The sequence below is a fragment of the Oryzias latipes genome, chromosome 16 (genome assembly GCF_002234675.1).
Source record: "Oryzias latipes chromosome 16, ASM223467v1".
NCBI lineage: Eukaryota > Metazoa > Chordata > Actinopteri > Beloniformes > Adrianichthyidae > Oryzias > Oryzias latipes.
Window position 1 is genome coordinate 27,549,819 of NC_019874.2, and position 22,405 is coordinate 27,572,223.

Consider the following 22,405-nt stretch of genomic DNA (forward strand, 5'->3'; position numbering starts at 1 on the left):
CTCAAACATAACAGAGGTCTCAGTGGGACTCTGGAAATCACTGCGGCACACTGACATCCAGTGGCCACAGGCCTCATAGCATCTCATCTGTCTCATAAATGCGTTCAAATCAACAAATTTTCTTTTTTTCTGATCTGTTTTCCTGAAAAAACAGTTTTACTCATAAATCATGCAGAAAATTAAGAATGTACATGTATAATGGATGGATTATTGGTCTCATTAAAATCTTTCAAAAGGTCGAAAAGGAAAATCAACTCTGTTATTTTACTCATATTGTATAAAATAAAAAGTGACTTTTTAAACATTTAGAATTAGATTGGAATTGGTTTATACAAAAGAAGACAGACAAAATATATTTATGTTAGAGATTTCTACTTATCTACATCCACACACAAATTTATCATATTTCAAATGATAAATTATGACTTGATTGTAAAATTGAAAAAAATAAAGAAAAAGTATTGTGTATCCATTTATAAACATCCGTATGTGTGAATGATGCCATTATAATGACTCATGATCATAAACACACATATTTGTACTTATACATACAATACATGACAAACTGAATCTATTAAAGACTCTGAAAATTGTATTTTTTGTGTTATTGACATCTTGTGGCATTTTTCCAATGATGGACGACGATGAGTATTTCTTTATTCAAATGGTTGTGAATGATGAGCAGACGAAAAAATCTAGTCTGAAAAAGATCATATTTGTTATGATCCCCGCTCCGCTCCATTCCCATGCATCCACTTGTAGACCATTAGATCTATCTACGTCTTCGTTTTCCTCGTCTGAAATGGTTGGGAGTGGGAAAGCATGGAAACAGAGAGCTCTCAGTTACGGTTAATGGGAAGGAGAGCGGGTTGCTCCACACCAACAGTCCCACCCACAAATCAGAGATACATATCTAATGAACTCCTGCTGCTTTGCAGAAACTATGTCCTAGAAAACAGCACTTTTTTTGTGGATAATAACGATATAATCATAATTAAAAGACAACTGGGAACGCTATGAAAATTAGAACACAAAAATGATCCTAGTAGGACTTCAGATAAATTGCTTGAAACGGAGAGGGAGGAAGCAAATGTATGTAATCCCACCATCGATACTAGATTAAATGCAAATTTTCCTCCAAAAAAAAAAAAAACCCATTCAATCTTTTGTCAATTGAAATCAAAACTATATTGAATCTGTAAAATTCTCTTCAGACCCTAGAGCTGTTAAGACTCGTAATATAATGGAGTTTGTTGGGCTTGTGGATATATAATGTTGTTTTTTTCCCATGTGTATGTTTTTTTTTATTGTTATATTTTTCATATTTTCTTTTTATATTCATGAAAAGCTATGCTTCAATTATCTTTTATCCTTCTGGCATTATGTTTACTTGTTGATATGAGGATGGGCCATGACACACATGCGCCATTACCATGCATTAATGGAAGTAGTGAAGAGGTCCAAACAGGCATGCAAAGAATCATGAAAGCAAAGAATTGGGTGGCAATCATTTACAAGGTCAGTTACAATGATTCTGGCATATAAGCAAAATCAATATTCACAGATATTTAAAATGTTAATTTGACAGTACTGTAAGTAACACTAGAAGGTGCCGTTCTTGCATTATTTACAGATTTATCTTTAGAGATAGTAAATATTTAAATATACCAAAAGTTCAGTCATATTCCAAGTTTTGATCCATTCTATGCTTTATAAAAATCAGTTCAGAAATGAGAGAGCTAGCTGGATTTTTGTGGTTGATGCCTGCCTGTCCTAAACTGGAACAGCGGGGTTCTGTTGACCTGACGCCATGCAGAGCAATTATGCTTTACTCAGCTATTTTATTCATTTTTCATGCAGGTACCATCATCCGGTTTGTAACTTCTAATGTCAAAACAACAAGTCTTGTCCAACTACATAATTAAGCTCAATTTTTAGGAAATGTGTCCAGCTGAGGGAGATTCTTCTTTGTGCTTCTCTTTTTGTGAATTTGTTTAATGTTCAGATCAGTTGACGCTGAAGGCCGCGGCTCAGCCGTCAGCTCCGGACTCTTGAGGTGGTCTCTTGTTTGGAAGAAGTAGTCTTCCTCTTTTCTTCTTCCTCCTTGTGTTTAATTAACTAGGTGCTTTCTTCTGCAGGACAATAATTCTTGCAGCTGTTGGCAGCAATACAACTTGAAAGGATTGATTTGCCCTCATGTGCTTCAGTTATAGAAAGTTGTTCATTTCACTTGAGTTTGTTTCCAATTACAGCAGGTTTAAGGCTGTTTTAGCAGATTTTTCACCTTCACTGCTGCACTGTTCTCTTCTGTGAAAACCTTTTGCTGCAATCTTACCTTGTATACCTGTAATCTATCATTTCTTTATTGCCTCACAAAACAGAATACGCATGAATTGTTGGATATGTGATGAAGCTTTGTAACTAAGATGCATCTTGACTTTGTTTTTTTAGTCTCCCAAACTTATTTTTTTCTCTCTAATCAGTCTTTGGCTAAAATTGAATGAAGCTTTGGAACATTTGTGTAATTCATCCCCTTCTAACACTGTTTTATAAATCAGCTCATCTTCTGTATTTACAAGTATTAAATAAATTGTGCAAACATATTATTGTACCATAACAGCAAGAGCTAAAGAAAACACTGAACCCTTAAAAATTGTTTTATGATTCTGAGACACAGAAACAAAAAGTGTCTGCTTCAAAAAATACAATTAACTATAGATTCATGTATTGTTTACTTTAACGTTAAAATACCTTTGCCTGGATATGAATAATAAAAGAAAATCTTGTGCATTTCTTTAAATAGCCGATAAGCTTAAGTCATTTTACTCTAAAAAGTTTTATTGTCTAGCATTTTTCTTTTTAAATATCAGAAAGAAAATAAGAAGAAAATAAACATCCTAACATAAAAAAACAGATCCTAAGATGAGTGGGTTGGAAAGTAAATAACATTTCATATTTTTTTCTTGTACAGAAATGAATAAAGATTAATAAAATACACTCAAAGTCTTGCTAAATACCATTGCTTGATATTAAAGGAGCCTCAGATTGGTCAACAGTTTACAGTACGATGAGCATGAAGCATTTATATTTCCTGCATTTTCCAATTTTGAGCATAAACTTATTTCCAAAGCCAGACTGACAAAAAAGTCTGCCTCTGACAAAGTCCTGTATGATGAATATTTTTCTCTTCAAAGAAACGCCATCTTGACATACAAATGACATTTATACATAATACTTAAATATGCATTTTATCCAATAGTAATATGTTATCCCATCAAATGCATGAATTCAGTTTAAATAACTACATCACTAAAATCTTCAATCATTTGTTGTCATTAGTTTCTAATGACTTTTTCTTTCAACAAAGTCAATTTAGCCCAAAGACTCTAGAAGTAAAACAGAAATCCATTATTCTTCACCTATTTTTGACAGCACAAAAAACGTTTTAAGAATTATAAAACTGAATAAATGAAGGTTGTAAGCTACAAACAATGAACGATATGCACAAAGTGTTATAGAAAAGCTCCTTCTTGCTGAGAAGCAGCAGCTTTAAATGAGGGAAAAATCAAAGCCCTGCAGACGGTAGAATCAGATAAATGCACACACAGTCGCTGCTCGGCCCACAGGTTCCCTCCGATTCTCAACATCGCCTGAGGAGATTATTAAGAGCTCCAAATTGGATTAGCAGAGATGCTTCTCTTCACAATTAATCTATGGGAATGAATGAGCTGAAAGGAGCCCAGAGCTATTAATTATTGCTGGGGGGGCGGACGAGCTACTGGGTTTAAAGAACAGTGATGATGAGGAGAACTGTAGTAGCCCATCAGTACTTAGAGAAGAACAAGAGCTGCTCCTTCTCAACATCTTTGAAATAAAACCTTTGGGAGTCTAAACCAATGGCATGTTAGTGAACGTGTGGGAGTGAATTCTGATTCCTTCTGTCATTAATTCTACTTTTTCTATTGATGCTAAATAAACACCGACGGCCCCTGATGGTAACAGAGATTGGGCTGCATTGCGCGTCCAATGCAGTGAGTCTTGGGGTTGCTGGAGCGCCGTGCTTTTTGATAAACTTTTGAGTCAAGTCTAGATAGCCTTAATGTGACAGAGCAACCATTAGATCTACCTTTTTGATTAAATTATAATTTGTATCACTTTTTTGAATAAACCTTGATAATTTGGTCAAACCATTAATTTTAAAACCCCTTTTGAATAAAAGTGTTTTCAACAGAATCTCAAAATGTTTCTCTCCTTAGTTGCATCATCCTTTTAGGGCACTTTCAAAAAAACCTCTTTGGTTTCTCTTCAGTTTTTCAGGAATGTTATTGCTTTAGTAGAAGCTCATTTATATAAACATAGAAAAGGTTAAAAATGTATGTATATTTAAATCATTCTGTTTTCCATACTCATTTGTGAAAGACGAGGGTTTGGAGAAGCAATTCACCCCTTAGTTCTGTTCTGTAAATAAAACTGCTTCCTTCTTAATGTAAATACCAGAAACCATTAATGCAATCACCTCTCTGCATGATGGAAGGTCTGAGGAGGTTTTTCTAGATAAAATATGCATCTTAAGGCAAAAACGATAAGTAAAAGCAACAGAAAACTTGCAGCTGTTATTCTGCGGCAGCCAAAAGGTTCACGCTTTGTTTTAGATGAGCTCTTATGAAAACATAATATTGCAAATAGTTTGCCAGGATACAAAGATACCATAAGCTGAACATTCAACAAAATCCATTATAATTAACCAGATAAATTTTTATTTTACTTAAAAAATAAGTTCTATACTAAATCATAACACAATTTTTTTTAATCCAAAATATTTAGATGCAGATAAACTGTAAACAGCAGTCATATAGTTTATGTCCACGGGAGAAAATCCTTGAAAAAAAAAAGGAATAAAACAAACTTTTATTTTGTTCAAAACAATTTTTAGAAACAAACACGACCAAGGAAACCTGGCAAACTCAAACCTGTCATCTCATGAATACACAGCTCCTTAATTAGAAACAAATTCAAGGATTTTTATTTTGACATGTTGTACTAAAAGTAGACATTTCCTTAAAAGAATTCTTGTAAAAACGTGCTAAATCTAAGCTAAAAGGAGTCAAATGTTAAATACAGCCTAGAGTATCCCTGCGGCCCTTCCCTGCCCTGCCTGAAACAGAAAAAAATGTAAATGCATCAAACAAGTGGATGGGTTACAGTGAAAAACAGTGGCACTAAAAAGACCTGGAGGTTTGCATTTATTTGTTTTGTCAGGCCCTTTCCACCTCCTGCCACAGCGGCCCACGGCGTCATCCATCTGCTGGTGTGAAGCGCCCTGGAAACCTGCCAGGAGGGGGAAGATGTTTTCTCTGCAGCTGAGCTGAGGGGATTGGTTTGCTCATCTGGCTGCTTTTGCCTTCAAACAGCTGTAACACCAATGAAACCCTCATCAGGATCAACTCATCGGAAAAAATCTAAAGTTTAATCACAGCTTAACTGAAGTTCAGAGGTTCGTTGGTGTTTTTGGTTGTTTTTTTACTAAAAAGTTTATAAATCAAAGCAAATCAATTTATGAAGAGTTATAATGATTTATTGAACGTTTTTCAATCCTCTGAAAATGTCTCTTGTTCTTGAAATGTTCTCATAAATATCAGCTCTGGCCTATGTGTTGTTGTTGTAATGTTTTATTCAGTGTAAAACAGAGAAAAAACACATCAGCTAATCAACACACTAAAATCCTGTTTAGACTCATTAAAGTAAACAAATAACACATCGGAATATGACGACTTCATAAACTCACATGAACAATGTTCAAATATCCAAATATTCATGTCTGCTTAATCTGGCAACACAGTACACTGTCCTAGTTTTGTTCAATCTTTCATCAGCCTTTGACAAGGTTGACCATCAGATCGTATTGGAGAGATTGAGGGGACCTCATTGGTTTATCAGGGTCAGTTCTTCACTGGTTTTCCTCTTACTTATCTGGTTGGAATTTCAGTGTCATGGCTAACCACATAATGTCTCAGTCAGCAAACTTACTGTGTGGGGTTCCTCAGGGCTCTGTTCTGGGCCCTGTTCTGTTTCTACTATACATGATCCCCTTTGGGAAGATCACTCAGGAGTTCAGTAATGTCTCCTACCTTCTTTGGTGATGATATCCAGCTATACTGCTCTTTCAAGCCCTCAGAGACACACAATCTGGACTCTCTGATAAACTGCCTGATGCAGATGAAACAATGGCTCTGTAAAAACTCTCTGCAGCTGAACGCAGAAAAAGCAGAAACGCTAGTTTTATCACCCGGTGATGCTATATCAGGGATTGAGCAGCACTTGGGTTCTCTTGGCCAGGCTGTCAATCCCAGCCCTAGAAACTTGGGTTTCCTTTTTGACAAAGATATGTCGCTGGAACAGCACTCCAAACAGCTGACCAAGAACTATTTCTTCCAGTTAAGGAACATTTCTTAGTTGTGTCATATGAAGATCTTGAACTTCTTATTCGTGCCTTTGTGTCTACACAGCTAGACTATTGTAACAGTCTGTTTTCCTGTCTGAATAAGAAGGAGCTGTCTCGCCTGCAGTTGATTCAGATCTCTGCTGCGAAGATCTTGACCCGAGAAGATGCATCAAATCTCCCCTATCTTCGAAGCTCTTCATTGGCTCCTGGTTGCTTACTGCTTTCAATATAAAATCTTAGTGTTGATTTTTAGGGCCCCCCATGGTCAAGCTCCTCATGTTTGTGATCTGATCGCCCCCCACAGACCATCTCGTGCACTCAGAACTTGTTGATGGTCCCTCGCACACGGTTGCGGACCGGAGAAGACAGATCCTTCCAGGCTGTTGCTCCTAAACTCTGTAATGAGTTGTCCCTGCGTTCCCTGGACTCTGTGAATTCTTTTAACCCTTGTGTTATCTTAGGCACTTTAACCTTGGGAGTGAGGTCATCTGGACCCCACAAGACAGTGCGCTGAACTTTTTTCTTCAATGATTTGTGGTCTTCACTGGTGTCCATGGATTACATAAATCCTCTCCACCTTTGTGATGGTAGGGAGAACACGTCAATGGTAGTGTTGACCCCATAGGATAGCACAAGGGTTAAAAATCAATTGAAAACTTTTTATTTGCAAAGCATTTTTACTGGAACTTTTTTATTTCGGTTTGGGATGATTGTTTTACGTGGTACATGCTTTTTATCATTTACATATTTTATATATATATTAACCTGTGAAACACTTTGTGACTTCTGTCTGTGAAAGGTGCTATGAAAATAAAATTTACTTTACTTTATACAATTAATATAATAAATGATTATTATGATGACTAAAAATGTTACTTTTAGGTTCTCAATGAATAAAAAACTGTGTACATTGCTGTGCTGGTGTATTTAGGGGCCATGTCAGTGGTTTAAAATAGGGTGGAAAAAAGGTCAGGAGAGTTTTTTAATGGATAATCCAACCGCAGTTCGACTGTCTGTCCACTAGAGGGAGGCAGAGCACAGGAATTAGAATCGCGGCAGGGGATTTCAAGAAATTACGTCGATTCCCTCCAAACAGTTAAGTGTAGTCACACTAATAAAATAGTCCATACAAAGTTTATAATTCTTTAAAAAATGAATATGATTAAAAGTGACCACTGAGTCCTTTCTGTGAGTACACGGATTGCCTTGAAATACCTACTTTATTTTTTGTTGTTGATGTTTTCATATGCATTCTTTTAGCTTTAGTTGTTTAAATCGACTTTTTTTTATCTAAATGACATATATTAGTTCAAATATAATCAAAGAGGACATTATTCCAATTACAATACATCTTTCAGATCATTAAAAACTGTTTTATTATTACTATTGTTATTGTTTTCATGATTATTATTATTAAGTCTCATTTGTAATTTTGTTTTTAACACAAGAGGGCCACACCTTTTCCTCGTTGGCTTCAAATAAATATAGACACCTGGGGTATTGCTATGGCAACAGGTTGCCAGTAGCGACGGGCTGCATCCGTTGCTGTGGAGATGGGCGGGAGGTGGTGGAGGGGGGAGAAGGAGAGCCGAGCGCTGACGACTGGGGTCTGCCGGGCTCAGTCGGGCTCAGTCAGCGCAGACAGACAGACAGACACAAACGCATCTCTGCTTTCTCCTGTCATGAGGTGAGGAGCCCTTCCGCCTGCTTGGACGCGCCCGCGCGACCCTTCATTGGTTTCAAGGCTGCGCAGTCGGGATGGAGCCCCGCCGCTGACGGAGACCCCGGAGCTCCCCCAGGAGAACAACAGGTTAGTCACTTCCACTTCCATCTGATACTCTTCCTCACTGCTTTCCAACGCGGGTGATTCCCCTCCTCATCCATCTGGGTCAAATAAAAGCAAACGGACAGGAGACGCGCGCAGCAGGCGACACAAATGCGCGTTTGTGGACGCGCGTCCACGTGAGTCCTGCTGTGCACACGCAGCCTTCAGACGGCAAAGACAGCTGTCAGTTTACAGATGACGAAGGTACAGGCTGCAGAAGCCCGAAAGTCAATGGCGGCTCATGCATTTGCAGTGTTTTTGAGGATTTCTGCCCTGAGTCAGTGGGCGTGTCCACCTCTCATCAGCATCATTTCACTGCAAACATCCACTCCCTGCACTTGGAGATTTACCGAATACAAAATCACAATCAAGTTTTAAACAAACAATTCAACTTTAAGTCAAATATTTTTTACCAGATTTTCTGTGTGGGCTTAACGTGATTGGTTCTTCAGACATACTTTAAATGTTTCTCATCTAAAACTTATATTTTAATTTTGAATACATATAAGAAGCATTTTAATTTACTGATATAAATATAGAAATCACATATTGACATTCTCTTTTTTATATTTAATGACATATTTAAGGATAAACCTGCATGTGAAAAACTGAAATCTAGATTCAGCTTTACGTCTACTCCCCTTTGTTCTCATGAATTCTTCATGTTTGTATCAACCGCAGAAACCCAGTGAGTCAGGAAAAGATCCAGAAACTTGTTTTTCGTTCTCTAAATTTGGCTCGGACTATCTGAGGCACTCGTTTCTCGGTCAGTATTCCTTCCTTTGAGAGCCGCTTAAACTTTGAATCTAATTTGCAGCCTTATGTTGTTGTTGTTTTTAATCCACTGTGTTTCTCTGTCACATGTTTTTAAGGGAAGCATGAGCCGATAATTCTGAAACACGCCTCTCAAATTGCTAATGCAGATGTTGATTTTCCAGCTCTACCTCTAAAAATTCCAGAAACTAATGCTCAAGTTTTCCCAGGGAGCTTAAATGTTAAGCTGCTGTCAAGAAAATCTGGGAGTGCCTAGTCATGGAGCTGCTGATTAAATGAATGTTGGGTGCATTACATAACCTCCTGGTTTTCAGCCTAAAGTGCTAATATTCTGCAAACCGGACTATGGAGGAAGAGGTGAGAAGATAAGGATTTGATATTAGACACTAATGAAATAGGAACGGGCAAAAGAAAACCGACCATCATTTTTCTCAGCGAGAGCAATGAATCACTGCTGTGAAACGTCAGTTTTGAGTTTTGGCTGTGATGGATTGCCAGCTGCTGATGGGTGAGGCAGGGCTGAAGGCTGCTCTATCCGAGTCCCCCCTGTGAGCTGTGGATGGATTCTCCTTTAAGGCAGGAGGAGACAGCTCTTCTGCTTGTCTTGTCACTGAAACGTCTCATAAAGCATTCAGCATTTCTCCCCAGTGAGTGTCAGTGTTGGAGATGGCCCTTCATGCTCCCTGAAGCAGAACTGAAGGACACGACCCACAAAGATTGGCTTTTGCAAATGTTTCTCAAAGATATTTTTAAGCAAATATAACTAAATGCAGCTCACCGTCAAAAGCTGAAAAAAATACAGATACTGGAAGAAAGCAAGCCTCTTTTGTATTTTTTAGACCCACTCAGATCTTTTGGGCGTTTTTTAACATGTTAATGCGGCGTCTTTCTGATAAAGGAGGACATATATGGAGAAAAAAACTCAAAATTGCATTTCTGCAATGCTGTTGCGCAAGTTCTTCAAGTAACAAACTGGCCAACCAGATGCCTCAATATAAGTAGGTGGCCTTGTGTCAAACATTTGCAGCATTTGATTGACAGATGGAAAGGGGGTGGCCTTCTAACACGCTCTAACATGCTACTGATTGGAGAGACTGGCTGCCATCGAAATGCAGACTCAGCCGACACGGACCAATCATGGCTCACTGAGGACCTCTGGTTCCATCACGGCGATGGACATATCGCAGAAAAATGACGACTGAATGGACTTCATTTGGTTGTCACCGGAAGTAAAGCGTTTTCTATGGGTGGAGCCTCACTCACTCTTTCCAGTTCTCGATATACAGTCAATGTGTGCCACAAGCTCCGCCCCATTCTGATGCATCAACTTGCAGACAAATAGATCCATGTCTTTGTTTTCCTCACCTGAGCTGGAATCTGGATCAAACTGTATGGCTGGATGGCGCCGATATTTTCCATTTTTGTTGGACAGATAACTGTAGGTGGTGAGGGGCTATAAACTAGCATGAGAGTGCATAGATGACGGGACATGGGGGTGGGCTTACTGCACCAACAGTCCTACCCACAATTCGGAGGAGAATTTCTACTGAATTCCTGCCGCTCTGCAGGAATTATGTCCTAGAAAACAACAGCTTTTGTAGATTTGGGCTAAACATTAAAAGTAAAAGACCACTGGGAACGATGGGGTACTTAAAGCAGATAGCTACATAAATGGCTTAATCTATCATCATATTTGCACTGTGATTAGACACTATATGCAGTGTAAAAAGAAGTTAAGGAGCCCTAAAGATGGGTTTCTCAGAAAAAATATGATACAAGGGTTGATTCTCCTTGTTTCTCCCAACCTAGATTTAATTACGGAGTTTTCAGCTTGTAGGAACAAAAGAGAAAAAGAAAGCGAGCTCCCTGCAGGCTTTACACGAGAACACGACTTCAGATGTTTTCCTATTCTCCCGTACGGGGTTTGAATAAACATCTTTAAAATATTCCCATGGTGCAAACAGATCAGACGTAATCTGATTTGCAACAAAAAGACGGTGAGAGTCTTCTCAGTGGACGAACTGCCATCAAATAGTCGGGCTGTAGCAGGAATTGATTGATTTACCTCATTTGCTGGCTGTAAAACAGACGAAACCCCTGCTCGTGCTGTCGGAGCAGACGATTCGTGGAGCTGCTGAGCAGTTTGTCTGATGCTGAGGAACGAAATAGAAAGAGCGCAGGGGGGAAAAAAGCTTGTTTTTCTTATGTAACAGACGAGCCAACCTGCAGGTTTCTGCTGTAGGACACGTGTTGTCTGTTTCTTTAAGCAAAGAAGTACTTTGTGTGCTATATTCTCCATTACATAAAAAAATCAATAGTCATAGTCTTGATGAAAATGGATTTAGCCTGAGAAAGCCGAGAGGAAGTTCTCACCAAATGTGACGCCAGCTTATTGATGCAAATGTCTCCAACTCTGCTGCTGAGTTCCCAGCAGAGTTTCATAAGAAACTTCCCTCTGAGCTGCTTTTCTTCAGGCTGTGTCTTTTGAAAAGGGTTTGATGCTGTGCCTAATGGGGAGAAATGGAAATAGTTTGTGAGGATGTGCTGCACAGATGGGGACAGCGTTAGTCTTGTGTGAGTCTGAGACATAATGTTACAGCACAGCTCCGAAGGTACAGCCGTCTTCTTTGAGCCCCCTCTTTCAGAAAAGAGTAAGTATTTTTAGAGGAAGGAATGGAACTGTATTGATCCACATAATGTTGAGCAATATTGGAGCTACAGTTTTGAACCAGATGCCAACTAGGACAAGGAAAAAAAAAGATGTACATGGATCTATTTGTCAACAAGTGGATGCATCAGAATGGACCGGACTGTGACCCAACCAGCGTATTTTCTACGTCACAAATACAATCTTTTTCAAACGGCCCTTTTTGTCTGCAGCTGATTCACAATGATTTGAAAAAAGAAACACTATAATTTTGAGTTTAATTTTGTCATCACATTTCCTCCATCGTGAGAAAAAAGTCATAACAACATGTCAAAAACATAATTTTCATCTGAGTTGGTCTTTAAGGTGTTGCACCGTTAGAGTAACCTCCAGTTTTATCCCTTCATTGTTCATGTTCAGCGAGATAGGGTTGCTGGAACCTACCCAGCTACTATCGCGCAAAGGTGGGAGTACATCCTGGACAGTTTGCCAGAGTGTCACAGACAAGAACAAACCACCACACACTCACACATTGACATTTAATAAGCAACATAGAGAGCAAATTTAAACAAGATGATGGCAGAAGCCTATTGTATATTTTTGCCACAAATATTCAAAAATTTAAGTTAGATGTTTTTTTTACAGATTTTAAATTTAGAAAGCCAAAAGAGTGAGGCACGGCAAAATGTCAACCCCACAGTAAAATGGGATGGTATGGAAGCCGCCAACACATCCACAGGCTTTACATTTTCAATCTGTAAAGGGTTGAACACTGCACTAAGTTTATCTTATTTTCTTCTATAAGTTTCATGGTCTTCATTTTCTATCTGAAAGTGCAATAACGTGATCTGGTAATGAAGCAGATCCCATATTAAGGCCATTAGTGCCAGAGTTTAGATGAAACTGTAGGGTAGTGAATGGAATTTGTGTGAAATGTATGCAAATCCATTTGTGGGTCCCTGCACTTCTGCACTCCAGCACAGATTTGCACTTCATCTGCTTGATAATCAGTCCTTCATCAGCCTGCTGTTACCTGTCTGTCTTCCAGCGCCGCTCATCTAACCTCGTCAGAAGAGAAATGCACTTTTTCCTCTGTCTGTGGACCTAAAATAAATGTTTCCACTGAATTTAAATTGCTGCTTTAGTCTGGCTGCATACGAGTGTAACTCATATTATGAGATCTTGCTGGATGATGGCTCCAGTGACTTATCTCCTGCCGGAACAGCAGCCTTCAATAAACTCGGTATAAATAAAATTCCAAGGTGTTCCATTAAACCGCTGAACTGTTAAAATTGAAGGCCAAAACATTTTCCTAGAGATTTTCTTATCTATTAAATTGCCAGTTTTTAAAATAGTGTATTTTTGTTGGTTTCTTGCTTCATCAGTCAAACTCCAGACACGATATTGAATCAATCTGTGTTTATTTTCACACAGGTTCAAGCCACTGAACTCATCTTCCCTTCGGAAAACTTTCATCAAAAGACAGAGAGCTGGAGCCCAGACGATCTAGCATGGACGTGCCCAGGATGGCCGAGGGCCTCTTCAGCAGCACGCTGTCCTCGTCGGGAGGGGGGCATCATGTGCCGTCCTACCTGACGCTGGAACAGAAAGCCGCGTTTGTCTTCGTGCTGCTGCTGTTCATATTCCTGGCGCTGCTCATCGTGCGCTGTTTCCGCATCCTGCTGGACCCTTACCGCAGCATGCCCTCGTCCAACTGGACAGACCACACCGAGAAGGACACCTTTGATTACCGTATCGTCTGAGGAGACGCTGAAGAGCAAAAACCGTTCCAAAAAAATAAATAAAAAAATACTGATTTGATGCTTACTGAGCACTTTAAGCCAATAAAAAAAAAATGACTGCAAATTCCCCGGGAACAGCTTTCAGAAAATCCTCTGAAGGTTGAGACTGAAAACAAATCTAAAGTAGTCCATCAGCCAAATCAGAGAAATTCTTCAACTCAATTGATGATGATGCACCCGAACAACAATGCTCCAGAGGCGGCGAGGGGAGTCCCTGCCGAGCTCCGCCATTAGTTCTCATGTGGACTACCTCACCTTGCCTCCATCCCATCTGTGCAAGTGTTTTCCTGCACCTCACACAGGGTCCAACGTGTCAAAACACAAAGCAGACACATTTGTTTACATCTTGTTTACATACGTCCTATAGGATTTTTATTGACAAGGTAGACAATCAGTGTTTCAGTGTGTAAAATTGAAGTTTTTCAAATGTACTGTTTGATTTTCTTACGCCTTTAAGACTGTGGAGGAGAGGAAATAATGCCTTATATCTTTATAAGAAAAGGCCACAAAAAACTAGTTTTAGATTTTTAGAAGAGGTTTCCTAATCACGCAGAGAAGAGTCGGAAAGCACCCTTTAACGTTTCGGAGGAATGTGGGCGGACGGACGCCAGCAGAAAGTAACTGTAGTGTATTTTGATTTCTAAAAAAACAAAACTCCTTTAGTGATGATGGAGCCTTCAGTGTCAACGTCTTTCCATGTCAACAACAAACAAGGTATCAAAGAAAAAAAACGTTTACTGTGCTGTACTTTGTGCCTACCTAAAAAAATGCGTTTAAAGTAGAAGTTATTCGATTTTTTTCTTCTTCTCGTGGGTGTGTGAATGTGTGCGTGAGCTCGAGTGGAGTTTAAGAAAAAAATAAAAATAAGGAAACAGCATTTTACTGCCTGCAGTTGGCATATTCACAGTTGGTATGCCAGACCTGCAGAGTGTTGATGATGAAGACGAAGAATTGTTTTCAACCCTTTATAGAACAATGTTGCAGACGTGGCAGACTTTTCAACTGTGCGCCTTATAGTGTAGATTGTTTACATTATTGTAGGCAGCGGGGACGCCGATGTCTTTGCTCTTTACGGATGTCATGAAAAAAAATCTTGTTTAGGAAAAAAAAAACAAAATTAAGTTTTTCTTGTTTCCTGATTGTGTCCCTGCAGGGAAATGGTGAACTGTGACTCCTTTGCTGATATTTGCTGTTTTTGTGATCTGCTGTGGCCTTTTTCTGCACAATGCAGGTGTTGCAGTGCTGTGCTGAGCTATTTTTCTTCTTTTTATGCTGCATGTATCTCCTGCAGAGTATCCTGTCTGTGCATGATAAAGTGGTGAAGTGCTTTAATCCTGATGTTGTAGCTGTGGGTCAGTTGCTCCAGCAGACTTTTTTTTCCCCCCGTCTTCACTAAAAGCCTTTTGATTTTATGCCTTGTTTTTTGTTTTGTTTTTTCGTTTTTTTTCTTAATAAAATTGATCACAGTCCACAATTACCTTTTTAAGCTGTATTTCATCAGTCTCATCCAACCAACAATATGCATGTCTTGGTGGCAAACAAGTAAAACAGACAAGAAAGCTTTCTGACCTTTTCAAGGAGGCTGTTTGTGCCGGAGGCGCTCACATTTTTTTCCAATTTTATCAGTGACTGGCAGTATTAGCCGGCAGGTGTCTCGATTGGTTTTCTGTGAAACCAGACACTTTGTCTGGTTGCAAGCAAACACACACACACCGAAGTCTCCAGACTGCAGCCCCACAGCTCTGCTCTTTGGGCTGAGACTGTCCAGAATGCCACACAGAATAACAATCTCTCTGAAACAAACACCGACTGGGTTGTTGTGTAATTACCTGCTGCTCACTTCCATGAAGAACCTGCATCATTTCCCCCTCTGAAGGGGATTTATCCACCAACAATGCTGCATATAACTGTTATTAAATGATTCTCCCTGATAGTGGCTTCCTCTGTGTGAATGCTTTTGTTCTATTTTGAAAGCGTTCCCGGTGGTCTTGATAATTATGATAAGGCCGTTTTTAGACAAAATCCAAAAAGCCTGTGTCGTTTTCTAGGACATAGTTTCTGCAGAGCGGCAGAAGTTCATTAGATTACTCTGAGTTGTGGGCGGTACTGTTGGCGCAGTGTAACACCGCCCCCCCCCCTTCCCAGCAGTACTGGGGGGTATAATGCTGTCCCTCTAGCTTACAGTTCCTCTCACCCCCAACCTAACATTACCAGGGCAACAAAAATGGCAAGCAATATCTGAGCTATCCAGCTGCTCTGTTTTGAGCCAGATTCCAGCTCAGGCAAGGAAACCAAAAACGCACAGATGTAGTCATCCAGAAGTGAATGCATCAGAATGGGGCGGAGTAGAGAGCTTTTGGTATTCCACAGTGGCTTCTATGTCACAGCTAAAAGCTTTTCCAAACTTAACTTTTTCATTTGCTCCTGATTTACAATGATTTTAATAAAATGTACTAATACAATATGCATTTTTATGCTTAATTTTTTTTTCATATATGTCGTCCTTCATGAGAAAAATACCACAAGAACATGTCAAAAACTCCCAAAACAGAAATGTATTGAAGTGGGTCTATTAAAACTCATTGTACATAACTTGGCGCATGTTTTTTGACCCTGTAGTTCGATATCATTTCATTAGAGGCAGTAGATGGTGATTCCTGTTTATTTCCAAATGGCTGCTTCCATGAATCTCAAAAACACTTTTGGCAGGAAATATTTTTCCAAATTTCGAAACTTTATTGTGAGAATATGCCATTTATTGTAATACATGTTTTTAAATAACAGCTTGCTGTATTGAAAGAAAGCACATTTTGTTAACAACTATTTCTTTATAATATAATCACACCCTGTTAAAAATATGTGGATCAAGTTTGAGACAATTGGGTGCTCTTTTCCTGAACACTAATCTCAGTAATTTCACATCCTAACATTGCTGTGAGCAAAATGTATCAAATCACCCAACTTATCTTTAGAGATGTTATCTCTTTTTCGTTAAAGAAAAGTGGATTTCATCAAAGGGTTTAAAAAACATCTTAATTCCAAAAACAGGTGAATTTTCTGTCAATTCTTTCATGTTATGGATTTTACTGTGTTAACATTTGTCACATAACAGCAGGTCAGCAGAGGCCTGAATGACTCACATGTTGGGTAGTTGGGCACTTATAGTCTAGAACCGATCAAACTCATTACAATTATCAGTTCTCATAAATATCACCATACCCAAAAATGGTTTGGTGTATCGCCCCAGGAATTTGAAATTCTTCTCATTTGAAGCGGTACCCCCAAATTGAGGCTTTTCGTTTGGGACTGAAAGAGCTCGTTTTCTCTCCCTGAAATCTCATTAGCTCGTGCCAAACAAAGATTTTAATCATGTCGCAATACACTGGAACACTGCAAGCAGGCGCAGCAGGAGGGAGCACAAGCCATTATGGATCAATATCACTGTCATGCTTTATGCAGCATAACTCATTTAAATAAAGACGCAGATAATTAAATATTTTTTCTGCAGTGCACATTAGGATGCCTTATTTATTCCCTCCCAGATGTGCCGTTTCAACATTAGCCATCAGTTAAAGTAATGGTCTCTGAACAGGCTGGAAAAGCTGGTTTGTTTGAAAATGAGTTCTTGAGAAATTAGAACAAGAGAGGAGACATTCATATTGCACAACTCATTTTGCAATGAATCCCTTTTATTTCAGGAGCACTGGCTTCCCTGTCACCTCTTTTACCGGCTGACAAGGGCGACGCTCAGGGACCACCGGCAGCAAAGAAAAGAGGACTTCTGCTGCATTTGACAAGATAAGACGTTTCTTTTCAAAAGATATTTCAGGAAATGGCTAATAAATTAAGCTTTTGGGTAATATTCCAACTCTCTTTCACATCTGTAACATATTACAACCAACAGCTTCATGTGCAGTTTTTATTAAAAGGATTTTTTTAAATCTGATACAAAGGGCCAATGTAAAACATGAACTTCAGTTGAAGCATTGGACTTTTTGTATATTTGTAAAAACATGATTGATTTAGAGTATATTTTGATTCAGAATATAATTAATTAAAAAATAAATATTGTATTCAGAAATTGTGCAAGTTACTTCCAAACTGCAGAATATGTAAGAATTTGTGTTAACATTATTATAAAATAATCATTCACTCTGCAACGACTTCTATGTTACACAACTTCTAAGTTACATTTTAGTTACTTTCTTTGTAAAACGTGGAGGTGGAAAATTAAATCCACAGTGACAAATGTACTGCAGAGCCTTTTACATTTAGATGAGGATGTTTATGTTTATTGGCGATAGAGTTGATTTTTGGCAAGATGAAAACTCAAGTGGAGGACGAACCCTTCAACTCTTCTCAGTTTATTCCATAAAAATGAAAATATTGATCCTCTACTTTTAAAATCAACGAAATAAAACAGGGATAAAATATAGAAGAGACCTACATATTACAGAAAGACACAGAAAATACAGTGGTATTACTTACAGTGGCTAAAAGTGGTCTATTTACCGGTAAGTGTACTGCAAGTATACCTAGTTTATACTTACAGCGAAGCAGTATACTTGAAGTTTACTTTTTATGTACTATTTAACAATATGTTGTTAACCTCAAATGTTCCAAATTTAGTTTGAAGAAGTATTTAGTAAGTATACTTACAGTATACTACACTCACATGGTCTATAGCATACTTGCTATACTAATACTTAAACCCATTATTAATAAAAGAAACTTCAAGAGTATCACTTATTGCCAAGGGTAGTAAAAGCTGATAGAAATTGTTATTTTTTGTCTACAACAACTAGACAGACATATATTTTTTCTGTGAAAAATCAGAGCTTTTGTGCACTTTTGCTTTCCTTTAGAGTTTTTTTCAGTGGGAACGCAGAAAAACCAGTCTGTTCATAATCTTTATGGACAGAGCTTCTCTGTGCAGCCAGGGGCCAGAGGGGTCTGGTTTGAAAACCACAGGATTTCCCCTTTGCAGAGGATGTTGTCCCATTGGCTTCATTTAGCCATCATGTTCTGGGGCGGTTTGCGGCAGTGCGTAAAGATTCTGGGATGGGGGTCAGCACTGCCAAACCATGGTTCTTGACTGGAAAAAGATAGACTGTCTTCTACAGGTGGAGAATTCCTGCCTCAGGTGGAGGAAATGAGGGAAGAGTGGAGCATGCGATCGACAAGTGGATTGGAGCTGCATCCGCTGTTATTGTGCCAATTTGTTTTGCTGAAGAGGGAGCTGAGCCAGAAAGTGAGGCTCTCAATCTACCTGTTGTTCCAATTCTCTCTTACGGTCATGAGCTCAGGGTCATGAACCGATAGGACAATGTCCCGAATGAGCTTCCTCCATAGGATGGCTGGACGCTCCCTTGGAGATAGGATGGGCTGGAGAGACTGCATCTCTCGGCTGGCCAGGAAACCCCTCGGAGGGGTCTGGCCATCTTTCCTTAAACGGCTGTATCTGCAACTTGATCCCGGATGAACAGAAAAAAACAGATACATTGACATGGGATTTTGCTTAAAAGCAATTAGAACTAAACAAAAGTGCAGTTTTTCCCTTCCCATTCAATTTGAGTCAGCCATGTGAAAGCATTTTTAGACTTTTGAGTGCTTGACACTTTAACCCTTGTGCTATCCTAGGCACTTTAACATTTGGATTTGGGTCATCTAGACCCACTAGACAGTGCTCTGAACCTTTTTTCTTTAATCATTTATGATCTTCACTAGTGTCCATGGATTACATGAAATCTTTCCACCTTTATCCACCTTTGTCTTGGTAGGAATAACACGTCAATTTAAGGGTGGGGTCATCCAGGATAGCACAAGGGTTGCAAGTAGCTATATCTGTAAGATGGGAATGAGTTTACTCTATGAAGAATTCAAAATCTTTGTGTCAGGACTTTAAATTGAAACTTTAAGACTTTAAAATTATTAGTTTTATAGCATTTGATGACGGGGAGGCAGAAACAGCCTGAAGTGAGAGAAACATTGAAGGGGAAAATGCTAAGTTCCAAGTGCAGCCCTCTTGGAGGTGAAATGAAAGGCGATAGAATGGCTGATCTCCTCAGGCAGGTTGTTTTGAACGTCAGGGCCCTGACAGATGAGGCACTGTCTCCCATGGTCTCTCCAAAGCAGCCTGAAGGATAACTTCAGGCTATGTGAGCGCCCACACAGCCTTCAGAGCTCTGCAACATGACAAGGACTGTGGGCATGACAAGCTGTTAAGGATTAAATATGAGACCAGAGGAGGATGTACCAGCAGTCTATGTGAGGCTGATAAAACAAGAGACGTGTGGTTCTGTCGCCTGCATGTTGGAATTCTGGAGGTGTTCTGACAGAGTCATGTCTGCTGCAGTCTGCTGTAGACCTCAAAGCCCATCACAGGGTAGAAGCTGCTCAGGAACTCACGGCACGTTGGCTACCAGCGCTGACTCCTGCTGAGGAGTTTTGCACCAACATTTCAGGCTTTTACTTAAAAAAAGGAGCTGCCCAGTAGGATGACATTCTTTACAGATGACCGCTTCTTCACGAACATCTGGGAGGAAAACTGCTCCAACGTAATGAAAATCTAAGATCTGAATCTAAAGACAGCAAAACAACACAAGCTGCATTTCCACTGACTATGAAATTGTGCAAATTAGATTTGCAATAATACATTCGTCTAATGGAAACACAACCTCACATTTATTGAGAAAACGTTTCTTGCTTGGAGGAGGTGGTTTATGAGGCATATCGAAATTCACATATTCTGCAAAACTGCAATGGAAACACTTTATTCCAATTAAATGAGTCACATGAACAACAACTGGATGGCTTGGGCAGTGCACAGGGGGCACCACAAGAGGCCCCACAGCGTCACACAGCTCATCAAAAGTTGAGCGAGTCATGCAGAATTGTTGGATTCCCAGCTCCACTGTAAAATCACCAACTATGATTTCCCAAAATAGTTTCATCCATGACCGCTCCCACGTGTGAGGAGATCGCCGCTCCATGGCCGGAATAAAACGCAGACGTCTCCTTTGATAGATGAGGATGAGCGCTAGTGCCGTGGCAGAAATGTGAATGTATCTGCTGTAAATCAAAGTATTGTTCACATTCCAGCAAGTGGGCCCCATATGGTGTAACCCTTGTGCTATCTTAGATGACCCCACCCTTGCATTGACAGTGTTCTCCCTACCATGACAAAGGTGGATAAAGGTGGAAAGAATTCATGTAATCCATGGACACCAGTGAAGATCACAAATGATTAAAGAAAAAAGGTTCAGAGCACTGTCTAGTGGGTCTAGATGACCCAACTCCCAATGTTAAAGTGCCTAGGATAGTACAAGGGTTACGTGGGCAGAAAATGCAGGCCCCGAATGGGTCTGTACGCAGTTTTTGTGGTGGCCCCACCTGTGTTTCCCCACATTGGCTTAAGTGGACACTCAGTGGACTGGGTCGCTTTGTAGCAAGCTCTGCTGCCCAGGGTCCATCAGAGCAAGCGAGCGGCGCCGCTCAGGGTCCGTCAGAGCTATACCAGATAGAGATAGCTATGCTATCCACCAGCCGTAATTAATTTAATTAACGTCTGTTTGTTTTATACATCTTTTATGGAATTTTTGGATTACCACTTGTATGATTTAATGCTCTTTCTATCTTTGAATCTATACATTAGTGACTATTAATCAAAGTGTTTCCTACCATTTAATGTTTGTCTATGACTGTAGTTGATTTTGGTCTATTGTGTTTGATGACTTTTAATTGTTTTAACCAACATTTATTTCTCTATTATGTCAAGTATCCTGTATTCTTCGCATAGTGATAAAAGGTCCCTTAAAAATAAAGTTGTGATTGATTGATATCACTTAGTAATGAAAATAGATTTAAAGGAGAAAATGTAAGAGCTGATCAAGGAAAAGGGCCTGTCATAAATGTTTGAGAAAAGGCTCATTTTAATGAACCTTTGACCTTTGAGATTGTGGGTTTTAAGAGCCACAATCTCAATGCTTAAACTGAAGATTGAGGTTTGGAAAACTTGCAGTTCATTGATTTAGATTCCATAGTTTTAAAATAAGTTTCAAAGAAAGCAGAAATGCAGTTTGGAAAAAAATCCACATTTCATGATACTGTCACATTTCTTCTGTTCAACATCTACTAAACAATAGAGCACAACATCCTTACAGATCCTCCTGACTCGCGTTGCCCCTGCAAATATTATTTGCATTTCAATGATTCGCATTCTCCTGCACAGCTTGTTTGAATAATTTCTAGGATTATTTTCATTTCATCCAAATGACTAAACACTGTTTTGCTCCAGCACACAGCCTGCTACTCTGTAATTTAGGCTTTTTAATTGCACACAATCTAACAATTTGATTCCAATCAGCCGTTTGCATTGACAGTTTAATGTGTCTGACTTCACCCAATCCCATCCTTTTGAACGCAGAGAGAGCTTAGTGCACTTTGTCTGCACAAAGGTCACAGCATTGATTTTGAGAAAAGATAAAATGTGTCCATGAATCGCTCTGTGCTCCTTTGATGCGTCTGAGGCCAGCACTGAGCTCATATCTTCTTGTCTACAGTAGGTCACCCTGAATAAAAGCAGATGAAGTGCTCTCACAGATAATTGCTTCCTCATTATCTGTGTAGGGAGAGTGCACCTCCACATGCAGCCATGGGACCCTCATCAGCACTATTGTAAAGATAATTAGTACTTGACAGTAATGGTTGAACACAGATTTTCTGGTAATTATGGTGAAAATTGTTAAATAACTGATAACAAAAATTTATTTCATTCATTTTAAGGAAAATGAATTTAATATTAAAAATGAACTTTTGTCATCTAAGGCTTCATCTATCTGGTCATGTGACACAATTCAGACCCACAGTTAATGTCTTGCGCATGTGAATGTGATTACCGCCTCCTATTGTAATTG

General features: G+C 39.3%; 1 long non-coding RNA gene across 1 annotated transcript; it reads left to right on the forward strand.

Moving 5' to 3' along the window:
• Positions 1-7,637: 7,637 nt before the first annotated feature.
• LOC110016707 lies at positions 7,638-13,160 on the forward strand. Its single transcript, XR_002292040.2, has 3 exons — positions 7,638-8,252; positions 8,949-9,033; positions 13,123-13,160. It is a non-coding gene; the product is annotated as an uncharacterized LOC110016707 (long non-coding RNA).
• The last annotated feature ends 9,245 nt before the right edge of the window (positions 13,161-22,405 follow it).